General features: G+C 36.6%; 1 protein-coding gene across 1 annotated transcript in view; it reads right to left on the reverse strand.

The window, feature by feature from the left end:
- Positions 1–3,757: 3,757 nt before the first annotated feature.
- KHDRBS2 (KH RNA binding domain containing, signal transduction associated 2) overlaps positions 3,758–17,777 on the reverse strand; it is a 631,853-nt gene continuing 617,833 nt past the window's right edge. Inside the window, exons 14-15 of the transcript XR_006717294.1 lie at positions 10,871–11,285; positions 3,758–3,968 (exon numbers count right to left, since the gene is read on the reverse strand). The gene's annotated coding sequence lies outside the window, so the exon portion shown is untranslated. The remainder of the gene's footprint in view (positions 3,969–10,870; positions 11,286–17,777) is intronic.

Below are 17,777 nucleotides of genomic sequence, written 5' to 3' on the forward strand. Positions count from 1 at the left end.
CCATAAATATCCTCTTGACAAGGACTGTAGACCTTGCTGAGTAGCTGTGAACCCTGAACTATACCATGGGATTCTTTGTGACCAAAGTCACAACTCTACTCCTCTTTTCTTTCTCTCCAGTTTGTTTTGGAATTTCAACTGCCAGATCCCACCTAAAAGAGCCTAGAGTTACTTTCAGTTCATTCTGTTGTGTAGTAAAGAATGTGGCTGGCCTTTGTCCCTGGTTCTTGAGAGGGATCCTATCCTCTAAATCCTTGGATTTCTCAAGATAACAGTGTCTTTGTTCTTTAAGGTGGGGCTCTTGATCCATGCCTGAGTTTATGCTAATGAGATAGCTCCTGAAGTGCCTTTATATAATTTATGCTAACCAGATGAGTCTGGATGGGGGCTGGCCAGGCAGTAAAGAGCAGTAATGTAAATAGAGGTTTGGGGCTTTGAATCCTGTGATATCAGCCTGATCTCTGGGGAGAGAAAGAGGGTTAGAGATGAAGTTCAATTTTATAGCCAATGATTTAGCCAATCATGCCTATGTAATGAAACTCCAATTAATAAAAAAAAAATCATGTACAGTGATGCTCAGTTCAGCTTCCTGAGCTGCTGACTCTCATCAATATCCTGAAAGGCTGATACATCTTGAGGACACAGAACCTTCATGATTGGGAACTCCCACATCTTCCTTTAGGTTTCTTCATTTAGCTTGTCCTAAATTTTATCCTTTATAATAAAACTAGCACTTTCCTGAATCCTGTGAATCATTCTAGTGAATTATCAAACCAGAAGGCATACTGGGCACCTCCAAATTTGTAGCCACTTGGTCCCAAGTATGGATAGCTTGGGAACCCTAAAGCTTGTGGCTAAAGTGGGAGCAGCCTTGTGGGGGACTGTGCCCTTAACCTGTGGAGCTATGTGCTTAACCTGTCCAGTCTGACCTAATTTGGATTGTTAGCATCAGAACTGCATTGCACATTCTTTAAGTCCTAAAGCATAATTTCCTTTAATAGCGAATCCTAAGGCATAATCTACTTTCAGCCAGTTTATCTGCTGAACTTTCTAATCTTCCTCCCATATTATCTACCATTCAGTCCAATTTCTTCTTATTTCATAACATTATTCATTTGCATCTCCTTCATTTCATGTTCTCTTATCACATGTGTATCCCTTTTTCCTTCGGCTAATTCAATACAACTTAATCTGGCCTATCCTCATTGTAGTCTTTTCTGCATTGTTCAGTCAAATTTGTCTCACTTGCCTTTTCCTCAAGCTCAAACCCCTTTTTCAGGATATCTGTTTAATGCCCACTGCAATACCTCTCACATAGCAGGGGCTCATTTATTTGTTGAATAAATATCTCCCTGCTATTCAAACTCCATTGCTCTAAGGAACCCCACATGTTGGTCCCTACACATCTCTTCAATTCTGTAGTTTCTTACTTTCATAAGGGAATCCTTTGTTCCAACCCAATTATTTGCTCCCAAACAATGTGGGTCCATCTCCATTCCACTGAACAAACTGCATGTCTGAAATGCTCTTTTTCCTTCTCTACTGGTCTAAATGCCACCTCCATGAGCCTTCTTGGACTCCCTTCCCCAGGGATTGCTGTACTTCTGAATTCTCTTAGCACACATTGTATGCATATTGTGTGTATTGTATGCAGTTCTAATTTGGATCTTTGTCTAGACCACCTGGAATTTTATATTATTCCAGGTTCTTTTAAAAACCATACCATGGTCTTTTTAAAAAGGCAAATGTAATATGTTTTAGATCTCAAGGACTAATGCATGTAAAAGTGCATAAGATTTCCAGTTTTCCTATAGCTTTTCCTTTGTTCTGTCTAATCAGCACAGGCAGTCAAGTCTGATCTGTAAAAACAATGAAAATGGGAAAATACCTTAGCTACTAATTCTGAAGGTGTTCTAATCAACCCAAATTTTAATGTCTGCAATATTAGAGGTAATATTGTCCATATGGCCCTCCTTGTAGCCGGAATTACAGAGAAACTAATATTTGTTTGTTGTCCTTCAATAGGGCATGTGTGAATTTTCACTTAGTTGTTCTAATCTGAACTTTTCTCACTGGAATCCACTCCAAAGTCAGCAAAGGGTCACATTTTCCACCATGGAACCTAGCTAAAAATACACTTACATGGATAATAGGGTAGCCCTTGCTGTTTCTAAACAGGCAAGGAATCATGCTCCAGACTTTATTTTACAGTGTTTGTAGGCAATTTTGCAGTCCTGACTTTGGCATATCTTCTTACATCACCTGCATGCCCATATATAACTGAAGACTACATATTGGTATTCTTTGTTATTTTGCGGCAAAGAGAAGAAAAACAAGATTCCATTCTCACTAATCAAAAATACACACATACATTGAATGTACACATTCAATAGAGACACACCTTGAGAAGCAATGGCCTTTTTGTGAGAAAAACACAACTTAAAAAAAAATCAAATCTGAAAATGACTGGAGGGAGTTTACTAAACCTTTTGGGCAAGTGGGTTCTGGGGCATTAGGTCTACATTTGTTTTAAAGAGCTTTATATGTTCTGAAACTGACTGATCAACAATAATACTGAAAAACTAGGGTGTTATAAAGCTGAATTTTAAAGTACAGCACGTCCAGTCTGTGAATGAAGATAAATGTGTTTGAAAATAAAGATAGAAGGGACAGTGAAAACTCTGAAAAATATTAGATGTTAGATGTATTAGATCTAAATTTATTAGATAAATTTTAAATTTCCTCATAAGATTCCACATTATTTTTACTTACTGTCAGTGGAAATACATTTTTACAGGTCTTGCTTTGTCAAATATAATCTTGTAGTGATTTCGTAGTCCTACACCTGTGAGTTAATGTTTTCCCTCACATAGTTTTTTCAACCATTTACAGGTTTGTGGGTCACTACACATTTAAAGATACGCAGTAGGGAATTTGAAAATGAACTCCTTAAAGCTCAAAGGGATAGCAAAATTATGTATTGATATAATGGTCTTGTAGAGAGCAAGATGGAGTCACTCATGTCAAGCAGGGATCTGTGTCAAGCAATGATGCAGGCAGTTAGGGGTACTGAAGCTATGAAGTATCATTGAGACCAGCATCAGCTGACACCCTACAACTTACAACAAGCAGAAAGACAGGAGGTCTGCAGGGGCCCAAGAATGATTAAATCCCTTTAAAAAAGGAGGATTTTTGTAGCAAACTGTCAGACTCTTCAACCATGACCCCTCTATGTCTGACCACTTAAAAAGCAGCTGCCGCCGAAGGCTCTGCCCAGTTGATCTCTGAACAGAACTGAGATCCTTCACTGCTTGAACATAATAAGCAGTAAGTGCCAAGAGCTCACTCAGACCCAACTGAGGCCCTATCTCAACTGTGTGCTCACAGACTAACTTCGTGTTTAGTTCATTATCTTCTTAACCCTGGGGCTGTTGTTTGTTGTGTACTTGTCTTGTGTTCTGTTCCGTATGCTGTGTAAGAAGCCAAGTTAATCACGTGGTGAAATGTCATTGAGTTTGGAATCCTGAACCTGCTTCATAATTATGTTAACCTTGCTTTATGACTGAAATAAAGCTGACATTGTAGAAACACACAACTCGTGTGTGCTTTCATAGTGTGCTCATGACAAGTCTATAAAATGAGATAGTGACTGAAAATTTCATTTATTTTTACTTTCTTACTCCTGTTTTTTGAACTACTTGTTAAATATTATACTGAGCTAATAAGAAATCAGACGAAAGAAATGTAGATATGCACATATTTTAAACACCTGTTTATTTTCAAATTTCATAGATGTATGATAGGGTCTGATAACTGAGGATCATACTTATACCAAAGTTGATTTCAGGAGTGAAAGGTAGAGCAAAAACATGAGTAAAGGACTGCTTTCTGGTGAAGGCCTCCAGTTCCGACTATTGAAGGTTCCAATGTTGTCGGCAGTGACTAAGATTATCTTTGGAGGAAAGTACCTAGAACCAAACCAGAGGTACATATTGAGAAAGGCTTCTTGGGAAATTTCTCACATACAGTAAAGGGTTGTATTATGGCAACAATATGGTGTATACTTACAGAGCAGAGTCAATTCTGAACTAATGCCTGAAATGAAGAAGTGCATAATAAGTACCAATGGAGTGAGTTTTCTGTTTTAGGGGTCCTTAGACATTGGGCAAGAGAGGAGAGTGGCCAGGAGACAGTGGCAAGAGGGATGAGCAGGGAATGGATTTCATCATATCACTAAAAGGGAAGAGCTGGGCTCTATGTATGGGGGATATAAACTACCCCAAAGAATGACATCTTGGAGTTTGGTGCATGTGTCTAGGGCTGAGTTGAATGCTGAAGACTTTTGTCAGGATTCTGCATATACTAGCTATTGGTGTCTTTTGGTTCTGTGGCTTTTTAAACTCCTTAGTGAGAGGCACTATTGCTTTAGAAAGAAGTTATTTTAAGTTGGGAGCTCAAGTCATATCTCCGTTTCTTTGATGAACATTTGACTATTTCCAAAGAAGTAAAATTTTATCCAAGTTTAGGAGGTTGGAAAAAGAAAGAAAGAGAAAGAGGTAAAGAAAGCATTTTACCTGGAAGAGATACATCAGTAAGTTTTTGGAATCAGAAATATAGTACCTTATTTAGGAAATGTCATTCTTTCAATAATCATTTTTTAGCATGCCAATACTTTGCCAATACATGTCAATACTTTGGTAGATATTAATTAGAGCTATAAAGATGAATAGGAAATGTTTCTGCCCATTAGAAGCTTACATTCTAATGGAGGATAGAGACAAATAAGCAAAAAATGACAATGCAGTATGTTCCATTTTCTGATGGATTTTCTGGAGGTAGACTGAGAGAGGAGGTATACCTCACCCAAATCAGGAACAAGGGGGAAGGATCAGAAAATATTTTCAAGACAATAGTGCTGAATGAAATTTAATTATCAAATATATGTGCTCATGACTTTGTGTACAAGGCTGTCTGTTGAGTTTTGACGATGAATATATCAGTGGCATTCAAAGATGAGTTAGTATTGGGCCTTAAATGGACATAGTTAATTTTGATTTGATAGAACATTTAAGTTTTCAAACTGGGAGCAACAATATGGTGGAAATGCTTCTAAAGCTTTCTTTCAGTAGGGCAATCAGGTGAAAGGGGATTGGAGGAGGGAGGTAAGCAATGTCAACCACTTTTGTGTGAAGCAGTGGAGACCTCACTGTAGGATGGTGGTTGTGGGGATAGCACAAATTGTCAGAATGTGAGTCTGGAGTCTGAGTTTATTTCAATATTTCTTCCTCAAGAATGGACATTTGGCTGAAACTGGAGGAGAAAAGAAAGCCATATATCAGTCAACAGGAGCACCCAACTGATAATTGGTTTGAAGACTATGAAACTCTCTGAAGATGTAAATACAGGGTTTGAAAGAGATATGGAAATAGATTATATGGAGAAGGTAAAAGTTGGTTGCCAGATGTAGGTATTAGTGTCCACTTACATGCCCATTTATTCCTCTAACAGGGCTGGTGTTGTTTTTCTAGCTTTATGAAAATGTTCTGAAAGAAAATGGGAATGATTGTGTTTGTGAAAAGACTGGCACCAAATAATTTGAGGATGGCTGGTAGAAGTGTGCAAATCGAAATAAAGTTTAATATTACCTGGTAATTGGTAAATATTATTTTAATGCTAAATGATCTTCAGGAAAAAAAAAAGTGTGTTATGTGGCACTTAGAAATGGACCTAATATGAGAATTAAACCCTCTCAAAATAATTTATCATGATAAATATGGAGAAATAGAGGGAAGAAATACTTTATGAGCACTTGTGATATTCCAGACATTATGCTGGGTGCATTATTAGAACAAAATACATCTTAAATTAGAATGTATACATATTGCAGGGCACCTGGGTGGCTCAGTCAGTTAAACATCTGACTCTTGATTTCACCTCAAGTCATGATCTCATGGTGACTGAGCCCTGTGTTGTTGGGCTCCTTGCTGGGTGTAGAGCCTGCTTAAGATTCTCTCTCTCCCTCTCCCCTTCTCCCACTTGCTCTCCCTGTCTCTCTCTGTCTCTCTAAAATCAAAAAATTATTTAAAAAAGAATATGTACATATTGCATTTTATCATTTTAGTGGGAGAGTTTGATGGAATATTGGTTCTTCCGTAAAGTTATAGCATAAACAATTGAAAAAAATAGTTTGGATACAAAAAGTGAATGTTCAGATTCAACCAAAAATGTTTAGGCAATTGATAGCAAAAGGCATATTCTTGATTATACATATTTTCTACCTTAGTTAATATGTAGTTATATTTGGTGGTGCCTATGCTTTAGGGTCAGTCCCTATGAGGACAGCAAATGTTGATCTCCCTGTTGGTAGAAGCTACTTTCTGACAGGGCCATTTTTCTTAGGGATGGATTGCATCAAATTCATCACTGCCACAAGAAAATTAGCAAATCAGATATCTTACAGATCTCAGTTTGAAGTAATCATCTCCATATATGAAGGGCAGCATGCAATTTCACAAATATAAATGAAAACCAATATTCTCCTTCTTTAAACATTCTAATTTATCTGAGTTATCTTGTTTGAAGTATTCATGATTTGAAGTAAAAAAAAAATGAACTGAGTAAAAGCCTACTTAGAACAAAATAAATTACCCTTTGATATCCAGTGTAGCAACCTAGTATTTGAGAAAAACAGAACTTCACAATAGCTTAATATATTCAGAATTTGACAAAGTGTGACCCATTTACTGAAGCAGAAAATGCACCACAGGTTTTTCAGTGTTTCTTTTTTTTTTCTTTCAAAAGCAGATAAATCATATTTATCAGAGAAATAAAAGAACTGCTTTTAGACTTATTGAGGAGAAAATTGGGAAAGAAACAGAGACGGGAAAAAAAACAATTCTGACTCAGAAAGATAGTCCCCAAATAAAATGGGGTGGGTTTTAAAGATTTCATAGGAATGTCAGAATATGGGAAATGTTTAATGAATTTATATAAAAGAAACTACTAGTTAACTTTAGATTTCTTCAAACTCTTTAGATGCTCTGAGGATATTGAACAGTTTATAGAAGCCACACGTTCATGTTGCCATTTTCATAGGAAAATTCTGAGATTCTTGTTGTCAGGATTTTAAATATACTGGAAAAAGGATACAAAACTTGTATTCTGACTTATGTATTCTAAGTACTCATCTCAGTGACGGCACTTTTTACATTTTTCTGCATGTTCCAGTTTGTCAATTCCTTGAAAATGGGGAGCTACGTCTAATATGCCCTCACATACCCAGTTCCTTGTACTGCATTTAACACAAATCGGTTGTATCAACAAATGTTTGTTGGCTATAAGATTGAAGAAATAAAAATAGGAGCCCACGGACATTTCTTCATCCAAGAGTATATATTAACACATAGAATGAAATACTTGTACATTAATCAAGCATTTAAAATAGATGAATATGATCACTGATTATGTTTAAATATTTTATCCTTCCAAAAAGAACTTACATAAAAGAAAACTCATTTCATTTATATCACTTAACAATTTTATAAAATACTGAAAAAGCATCTAATTGTAATTACTATTACTTCAAAAATTCCAAATGGTGAACATTATGTTGACAAGCTAGAGGAATGACTGAGAGATTTCACTTTTCAATCATATTTTTAGATTTCTTGGGTCATTCAGATTTTTTTTTTTTTTGATTCATACTTTAAGCAAAAGTCAAAAGTGGGACTAAAACTGAGTTGTCTAATACTGCGGGTAAATTTTAAATTATACAGGATTAAAAAAGTCTCTTTGTCAAAAAAAAAAAAAAAAGTCTTTCAAATGCAGTTTCTTTATTCATTAGCAGTTACTCCAAGTGGCCTGATGGTGCAGATCAGATGTGGCTGGAATGAGTTGAGTCCACAGTGCTGCAGATGAAATTAATTAAAAAAATTGGAAATCGCTTTTGGGACCCTTGAAAACCATTTCCAGTCTGAAGCCACAGGGCTGAAGTGATCAATAATGGTGGCCATTTGGCACATTCATTGCGTTTAGTGAACACAGTCACAACTCACTAAAAGCATTCTTATAAGATTGGGATGGATTTCAATTATCTGGTGACTGACAGAAATAGAGCTTTTCATGAAACTTGGAGGGAGTTGCACTGCTCCCCACCAACTCTCCTCCCCCTCATTTTTACAACTTGGTGCTGTTTCACAAAGAAAAAATATGTCATCTCAGTACAGACTACAAGTAGTTGATCAGCAACTATCAGCAAAATTCTCCCCATGATTCTTAATGCAGTTTATTTTAGGAAAGCATCCCCAAATTGTGGATCCATTTCAAATACATAAAGTCTAATAAATGTAGGAATAAAGGCTTCATGAAAAAATGGACAGTGAGCTGGTTTAATCATTTTATTAATATTCAGTAGGATCATTTCCATCTCTGCAGTCACTGCCCGAGTTCAAGTAAGCATTAATTTGTATCTAATAAAGTGCCATTAATACTGAGGATCCTTATAAATTGTTTTTGATAAATGAGCAACATCTGGATTATTGCCTCAGTCTCTTAACTTGTCTCACTTATTCAAGTTTCTTCCAATTATTACCTATTTTATATCTAACTGCCAGGAAAAAACAAACAAACAAAAACCCTCTCTTCAATTTCCACCAATATTTAATTCCCTGCTTATGAAACTAGAGTTTGCTTTTTCAAAATTCTTGTGCCTGAGATTAAATTTTTTCCACTGATTTTCCTAAATCCTTATTTCTTCTTATTCAGTTAATCTCTTACTGAATCTATATTCTTTTTTAAAAAAGAAAACAACAACTACGTTTTAATTTTTTGGTGTCATAATCTCAAATAGGGTAAGTTTAAGAACTTCTACAATGAAAATACTAGCCTGTTGGCAAACAAAGACTAGAAGGTCTCTGTGACATCAGGAAATGTCCCTTTCTCAGATCTAAGTCAGTGGTGACTTGGGCAAGGACAGAAGGAGATGTGGGGTTGCAGGTAGAGTGATGACTAATGAGGCCTTTCACTTTGTTGCTTCCTTTACTCCCTCTTTGTAACACTGTATCATCTGAACACAAGAACTTTTACTATTCGGAGGGACAGTAAATATTTTCAGAGCAAATGAACCATGTAGTTACGAATCAAGAGTAATACTGAGTATGTATTTTAACCATTTAGATGGGGTTTTCTGAGGTTCTAGTGTCACAGTTGCATATCACATGGAATTGAATTATGTCTTGTCTTAATATTTCATGTTCCAAGTGGGGACATGAAGATAAATTTCGATCAAAACTCTCTAAAGGCATGAGAGAAATGAGGAGACTTTCAAAAGTCTGTTTGTGTGGTGTGAACCTTCATGTGGGTAAATATTAACTTGAGCAGACAAATTTCAGGCTTTGGAATTAAAAAAAAATTGTTTTAATGTTTATTTATTTTTGAGAGGCAGAGTGCGAGCAGGGGAGGGGCAGAGAGAGAGGGAGACACAGAATCCAGAGCAGGCTCCAGGCTCTAAGCTGTCACCACAGAGCCCGATTTGGGGCCGGAACTCACAAACTGCAAGATCATGACCTGAGCCGAGGTTGGACGCCCAACCGACTAAGCCACCCAGGTGCCCCAATAGGCCTTGGAATTTTAATTGAACACTTTTCATCGCCAAGATTATTTAAATGCCTAGATTCGTTCATAGTTTCTATGTCACTAGAGAGTTATTTCTGAGAATAATATTGTCTTTGTCTTTATACTCTTCGACATCAGTTACAACTTTCCACTTCATGGAATCCCGGAGAATCTGGGCACATCTGCCAATCAGCTCTGTCATGAAGTGTCAACTCTATTATGAGAAAACAATTTCAACAACAATTTATGAGATCAAATATAGAAGCGAGCTATTGAATTTACTTCTTCCCTTGTTTTGCTTCTGTCATCCCGTGTTGAGAAATACATCTCCCACAAATACATTCTCCAATTTCTGCCAAATTATGCCCTTAACTGAGTCTCACACCTAAAATGGACTTTCTCATTTGCCCCAATCATTCTGCTCAGAACTGCCATTTTAACATTTCCAAATGATGCTTTATTCATTTCACTTATATTTTCCAATGACATCCCTACAAAATGAAAAAGAGTCTTTTTATTTCATATAATCAAGGACCTCCATGATTTGATTGCTTTTTACTTGCTCAGTTTTTCTGTATTAACCACCTCCTGAACACTGACTGCTGCATGTGACTCTGGAACATAATTTATACTTATCCACTTGGCTTCTCATCTCCAGTTTGGCCATTTTCTCACTATCTCTTCTATTCCTGAAATGCTCTCCTCTTCTCAGCCTACATCTATCAGCCACCCTCCCCTCTATGGACTTTCCTGGATTTCCCCAACTGCAAGTTCTCTTCATTAACAACACACACATAAGACTTTTTCCATCTAATACAGAGGTTTAAAACTACAGGTGATTTTTCAGTCTTTAAAGATGATATCTGCACATATTTTTGGTTGTCACTAATAAGAAGGTGTTATAGCTCTAATGGGTAGAAACCAGGGATGTTGCTAAACATCCCACAATACAGGACAGCTCTCCACCACTAAGAATGATCGGGTCTAAAATGTCAATTGTGCTACTGTTGAAAAACCTTAACTTAATCCAATTTGAAACCTCTATTTCAATCCTGCTTATAATTTTACTTCAATAGGTATATGTTTAGTTATGTGTATTAGGATATAAGCCTCTGGAATAGCAGGACAACACCTTATGCAGAATTTTATTTCCTCACAAGTCTAGCACAAACTCTGGTATATGAGTACACTCAAAAATATTTTAAAATTTATGTGATATGGAATACATAGAATCAGCATGCAAGAAGAAAATACTTACCAACCAAGCTACAAGTTCAATATATACTTTCTTTGAAAGCTTTGAAAATTCAACTGTCCATTTGAGGATCTTTTAATGATGAAAACCCATTGGCATTATGCTAGTAAAGAGAGAACGTACGGGTCAGTATGTATTTATTGTCGATAAGCAAAAACAAAGACATATTACAAACATTACTGTATTTTCACAGTAGATGAAAAAGGTAGAGTCTGAGGTTTTCAGGGCTAGTATATTTATCCTTAATGGTTATCTTCTATTTCTCCTATGGTAGATTTGTTCAGCTGTCGTTGTTATTGTTGTATACTATGCCACAAATAATTCATCCTTGCTTCATGAAGGTCTCTCAGCTTCTGGGAAGTATGTGTTGGTTAAATCAGCTCCAATTTGTTTGTATTCCTCTAAGTAGTGCATCTAGCTGTTGGGCAAAATAAAACATTAAATTATCTTGCCAGCTTGCTATAAATATTTGAAAATGATTGCTATTGGAATACATAAACAGTTTTTTAAGCTTCCTTATGAAATAAGCTGATGCATGTTGCTTACTAATGGAATATCTATGTTTACATCATGTCCCACATTCTCCAATATATAGAAAAATGAGTGGAGCCGATGTCTCCCTGTTCTAGAAGACATGTTCAAGCAATCTGCCTGCCATTCAAAATCTTCCCAAATCTGCCCCCTACTTACCTGTGTCTCTTTCACAAATGTCCTGAATCAGCTGAATTATTTCACTTATAATCTCTTGAATGCTATTTCTTACTTCCTCCACCTCTAAGGCTTTTTTTTCCTTTCCCCTCAAGTTTTTCAGTCATAGGATGAGTTTCTCTTTTTAGCTCTCTCATGCCTGTTGAATTGCTGGCCGTTCGAAACCATCCATGTCACATGCCAACTTCCCTAAAAAAATCCTTTTATCTTCTAAATCCTGCCTCTGCCTTTAAAACATAGCATCTTATACAGCTTAATTAACTTCTACTGACATGTTGTTGCCATTATATTTGTGCATTATTATTTTTGCTTTTCCTTCAGATTGTGAAGCCCTGTAGCAGTAGGGACCATGATTTACAGACATCTTTGAATCATATTCAGCACTAGTATACTGTCCTGTACATAGTAACTATTCATTATACAGTAGTTGAATGGATGTTGAATGAATTATGGTTTTGCTTTAGAAGTAGAAAATAGGGTGGCAACCCGGCTATAAAATATGAAATGAAATGTGTTTTTCCAATAAATATATGTCAAGAATAAATGAAGGGAGGACTGTTACAGGCATAATAATTAAAAGTGATGTCTAAATCATGTTTGGATGTTGATTTGACCAAACTAACTACAAAGGAACATCTTTGACATAATTGGAGAAATGTGCATATAGAATAGGTACTAGATGATATTAAGGAGACATGATATGACAGAAGTGTGTTATGTCAGAAATAGATTTTTAAAGATAGAAATGTGGGGCACCTGGGTGGTTCAGTTGGTTAAGTGTCTGACTCTTGGTTTAGGCTCAGGTCATGATCTCATGGTTCGCGAGATCAAGCCCTGTGTTTGGGCTCCATGCGGACAATGCAGAGCCTGCTTGGGATCCTCTCTCTCCCTCTCTCTCTGCTCCTCCCCTGCTTGAGCATATGCTGTCTCTCTCAAAATAAATTAATAAACTTAAATAAAATAAAATATTGTAATAAAAAAGTACTAGAGATAATGAAAGAGTTGGCATCAACTGGCAAAAAATATTGATAATTATTGAAGCAGAGTGAAGGCTACATAGTGTTCACTATACAATATCACTCTAGTTCAGTGTAAGTGTAAATGTTTCCACTGAGAGTTCAAATAGATATATAAAGTTCTATAGAAGAACCATAGGAAAGTAATCTTTCAGTCATTTTATATATTTATTCTAAGGGACTCCAGTGGCTTGTCTAAAATTTCATTTTACAATGTTTAACCCAACACTTAGGAGCCAACCGAACATGTGAAAACATTGCACTAGTAACACAATGTCCTACTCCTTTGGATGGCACAGAAGACTATGGGGAGCTTAGTAAGTCATTCTGGCATTTTATCCTTCTCTAAGGACCCCCTTTTTATTATTCATAACTATCTGGCTTGAAGAATGTTAGCGTCAACATAATAGCCAGCTGCTGCCCCCAGATGACTTTACTCTCTTATGCTGAGAATGACCAGCAGCCCTGTAAAAAGCAAAGAATACATTTTTGTCTTTGCTGGCTGAACTGGATCCAGTCACCCTTAATGTCATGGAAGAGAAATGATAAGAAAACTTTTCTTTAACAGACATACGAGGGATCAGGTAAGTCGATACAGAAGCTGTGGACATTACCAAGTAGCAGATGCTATAGGCAGATGGCAAAGACAGAACACATATGAATGTGTGATTTGAACACTAGACTTGGTGTTGTCAAGTCTTTCTCTCATACTCATTCTTGTCTTTCCATCTTTGTTGCCACTTTCCGAAACAAGCTCCTCTTTACAACTCCTTCAGGTGATGATACAAAAGCTGCTAACCTTATCTCCAAAAGCATGCCCAAACCACCCCCAAAAGCATAAAACCTGTTAGAATCTTGTGCTTGATAAAGAAACCCAGCTTCCAAATAAGTCCTTCAGCCTTCCAGCTTTCAATCACCAACATGCCCTTCTTTCTATTGACAGCTACGCACCTCCATTTTCCTGGGGGCTACTTCAACATCTTTCCTGGTGGTCTTTTGGCTTCTAATCTTTTCCTCTTCAACACACACTATCAGATGGTTCTAGATTAGGCTTCCTAAAATATGGCACTTAGACCAGTCTCATGTTCAAAAGCTAGCAATGGCTTACAAATGCTATTACAAAGTCCACTTCCATTCACTCAGCATTTCAGGCCTCACAAATGTGTCTGGAGTCTACTTTTAAGCACTTGAAACTGTAAATCAACAGAACAAATTGCACTTCCCTGAAAATACTCTACTTTTGGGTCTCCACTCTTAGGCTTATAAATGTTGTAATTACATAAAACCTCTCTTTCTGTATATTTCAGCTTGAGACCCTCCAAATCTTCTTTCATCTTCCTATAGAACTTTAGTCTTTCTTGTCTCTGTCAGACTCCACCTCTTTCTCTGTAAGTTTCTTCCAGCTCTTCATGTGTTTCTTGGACTGTTTCTTCTCACTGGTATTGCAACATGGTATGAGCTTCACTTTTTTAATCAACCCTAAGTTTTTTTGTTTTTTTAATGCTTATTTATTTTTGAGAGAGAGAGAGAGGGAGAGAGACAGAGAAAGAGAGAGACACAGCACGAGTGGGGAAGGGGCAGAGAGGGAGGGAAACACAGAATCCGAAGCAGGCTCCAGGCTCTGAGCTGTCAGCAAAGAGCCTGAAGCGGGCTCAAACTCACGAATGGTGATATCATGACCTGAGCCAAAGTCGGATGCTTATCCGACTAAGCCACTTAGGACCCCCTCCAATCAACCCTAAGATTTTAAGAACACAACTTATTCATTTCACCTTTGTATCCCTAGTCTCTGGCACAATGCTCTGTGCTTAGGATATGTTTAGTAAATATTGGTTAAAGGGCTGGTAGAAAGAATACTAAAAATTCTATGCAAAGACAGAGATCAAGGCAAAGCAGTGTTTCCACATGTTTAAATATTAAGGTATTTAAATTCTAATTATTAAATAAATTATTGCCATTTATTTGAGGCTGTAACAGTCATTAGTTTAAGTGCATCTTTACATTGTTACATTTAATCCTCTCGGTTTAATAACTTGCTGGATGAGAAATGTGAGACTTGGAGAGATTAAGTAACTTATCTATACATGGTCTATCTGATTCAAAATCAGGTCTGTTTGAAGTCAAGCCTAGTCACTTTTCTATTATTATGTCTGGGAAGTCCTAGGGTTTAGCAGATATAACTCAAAGGATGCCTTAAGAGATTAAAAAAAAAAAAAGACTTATACAGAAGATATTCCCTTTACCCATCCCTTACTTCAATAACAGAAGCTTTTGTTTTTTGCAGTGAATTTTTTTAGTTTTTATTTTTATCTGCAAGGAGGGACATACACTTTCTCATTTTCACTAATTCCTTTGTTAACTATTGTCTTATATACTTAAGGATTTCATATAATTAATTAGTTTGGAGGCACTGAAATATATAACCCCTCACATAATGTAGCAAGTTGCATTTGCTTCCCCAGAGCAGGCGTGTCATCAGCCTATGTGTGTTTAAACCGTACCATCATATTCTAACATCTATGTTCTAATCCACTTTTGCATCGTTCTCAGAACCAATTTGTAAGTCTTGCAAGAAAATCAATTTCATTACTTGACATTCTCAATTTCATTTTGCTACAAATAGTTTTAATTCTTTGCAGAAATTCTTCAATTCTGAAAGGATGAGGACAATCATGAGGATACTTAAGATGTGGTTTTCAATTTTTATTTTATATTTATTTATTTATTTATTTATTTATTTATTTATTTATTTATATTTTTTATCTTTACCTAAAAACTTTTTTTTAATCTTTATTTTTGAGAGAGAGAGACAGATAGAGCGTGAGCTGGGGAGGGGCAGAGAGAGAGAGAGAGACAAAATTAGAAGCAGTCTCCAGGCTCTGCTTCAGCACAGAGCTTGATGCGGGGCTGGAACCCATGAGCTGTGAGATCAAGACCTGAGCCGAAGTTGGACGCCCAACCAACTGAGCCACACGGGTGCCCCAAGATGTATTTTTAAAGCCAGTTCCCCAAAGGAATTTAAAAAATTATTTGGGTGATGCATGGCTCCCCATGGTGGCCACTTAAAAGATAGTTCACTTGAATGTGTAAATTCTGGTGTGTGTGTATTCTGATCTGTATACGTATAGACATATATGTGTTTTTGATATATATATATATGTATGTGTGTGTGTGTGTGTGTATATATATATATATATATATATATATATCATTAGAACTTATATTAACTACTACTGTATCAGACATTTCAAAAATTTTAAAAAGATATTTCTTGTAGGGATGAAGGTGATAGGAAAGATTTCTTGAAGGAAATGTATTTGAATAAGTAGTTCATGGAGCTCTGGCATGGGAGATGGATAGCCTTAGGATTTGGCATAGCATTTCCTGGAATGCAATTGTATGTGGAAGGGGGTGGTAGTGAGATGGGTGGTCAGATGTGTTGGGAAAACTACATGCCTCCCTGGAGGCTTATGGAGCATAATATTAAAGGCTCAGAAATATTAGAAAAAAAAAGTTTAGCTTTATGTTTCCAACTCATGTGATAATGGATCACCCTTACTTTCTCTATATAACCTCTGATAACACCCCCATTTCCCATGTCAATAGAACTGCTTTTTAGGCTGATGATTATGATGGTGGTAGCACTCATATTTCTTCCAGGAAACACATATTTTGTGTGTGTGTGCCTTGAACAGTTTAACATCTACAAGTTGTATGATTATGGAAAATTATTTAATCTCTCTGAGCCTAAATCTCCTTATTTGTAAAACAGAGATAGTATAACAGCTATTCTTAAAGTTGCTGAGAGGATTAAATGAGTCAGTCCCTGTAAAGTGCTTGGAACCATGTTTAGTTGCTCAGTAATGGCATGATCTTGTCAATTCCCTAGCCTGCAAGAAAGCATTCATGTTTCCACACAGTGGCAATTTTTCCTTTTGGTAGTTTCCAGTTACAGGAATGTTATACAAATGAGCACACAGTGCTGTAGATAGAGGTATGTTTTTCCATAATGAACAATAAATAAACGCTTGGAGCAGCATGTGCAGTATAATAGTTTGTGTTTAGAGAGCACTTTTAGATTTAAACAAAGTAGGTAGGGCCAAAAAAAAAAAAAAAAAAAAAAAAAGAAAGAAAACACAAACTCCTCACCTCTACAGGACCATTTATTATATTAGAAAAAAAATTATAGGAGTGCCTGGGTGGCGTAGTCTGTTAAGGTTCCGACTTCAGCTCGGGTCATGATCTCCCATTTCGTGAGTTTGAACCTCGCATCAGGCTCTGTGCTGACAGCTCAGAGCCTGGAGCCTGCTTCTAATTCTGCCCTCCTCCCGCCCCTCTCATGCTCTGTCTCTCAAAAATAAATAACTATTAACAAAAAAAGCTATATGGGCATTATTATTGGTATGCAAATGTAAAGAACTGGGGAATTGTAGAAAGAGGCCTCAGTATATATTATTGATCTGTCCATCATTAAGAAGATCATTATTCTGATTTCCTGAGCTTACAAAGTTGTAAAGGCTATGGTCTTTGTACTTTGGCTTTTGCCTATGTTCAGAACAGTCCCTGCGGTTCCTTGACGATCACAATACCAGAAAAACACCTTCCAGAAAAACACACTTCATCACCTATGCAATCAGAAAGATTTATTAGGTATTTGGACTCTTGTATCTAACTTTTATCAGGAAAAAGCTCGTAGAAAACGAGTATATATAGGGGCGCCTGGATGGCTCAGTCGGTTGGGCGTCCGACTTCGGCTCAGGTCACGATCTCGCGGTCCGCGAGTTCGAGCCCCGCGTCGGGCTCTGGGCTGATGGTTCAGAGCCTGGAGCCTGCTTCCGATTCTGTTTCCCTCTCTCTCTGTCCCTCCTCCGTTCATGCTGTGTCTCTCTCTGTCTCAAAAATAAATAAACGTTAAAAAAAAAAGAAAGAAAGAAAACGAGTGTGTATATATATATATATATATATATATATATATATATATATATGGTATGTATTCAAATGTACAACCTCTAATCTTCATAACCTCTAATAGTATAGATCTAAGGATAAAATAAGATTACCGAGAAATGATTGTGAAAGCATCCTATAAATGCTAAAACATTATGAAAATACGTTTACTGGTAGCAACAATAATAAATTAGTGTGTGGGATTTTCATACTTAGGTCTAAATTTTACTTATTTCATA

Source organism: Leopardus geoffroyi, chromosome B2, assembly GCF_018350155.1.
Source record: "Leopardus geoffroyi isolate Oge1 chromosome B2, O.geoffroyi_Oge1_pat1.0, whole genome shotgun sequence".
Taxonomy (NCBI): Eukaryota; Metazoa; Chordata; class Mammalia; order Carnivora; family Felidae; genus Leopardus; species Leopardus geoffroyi.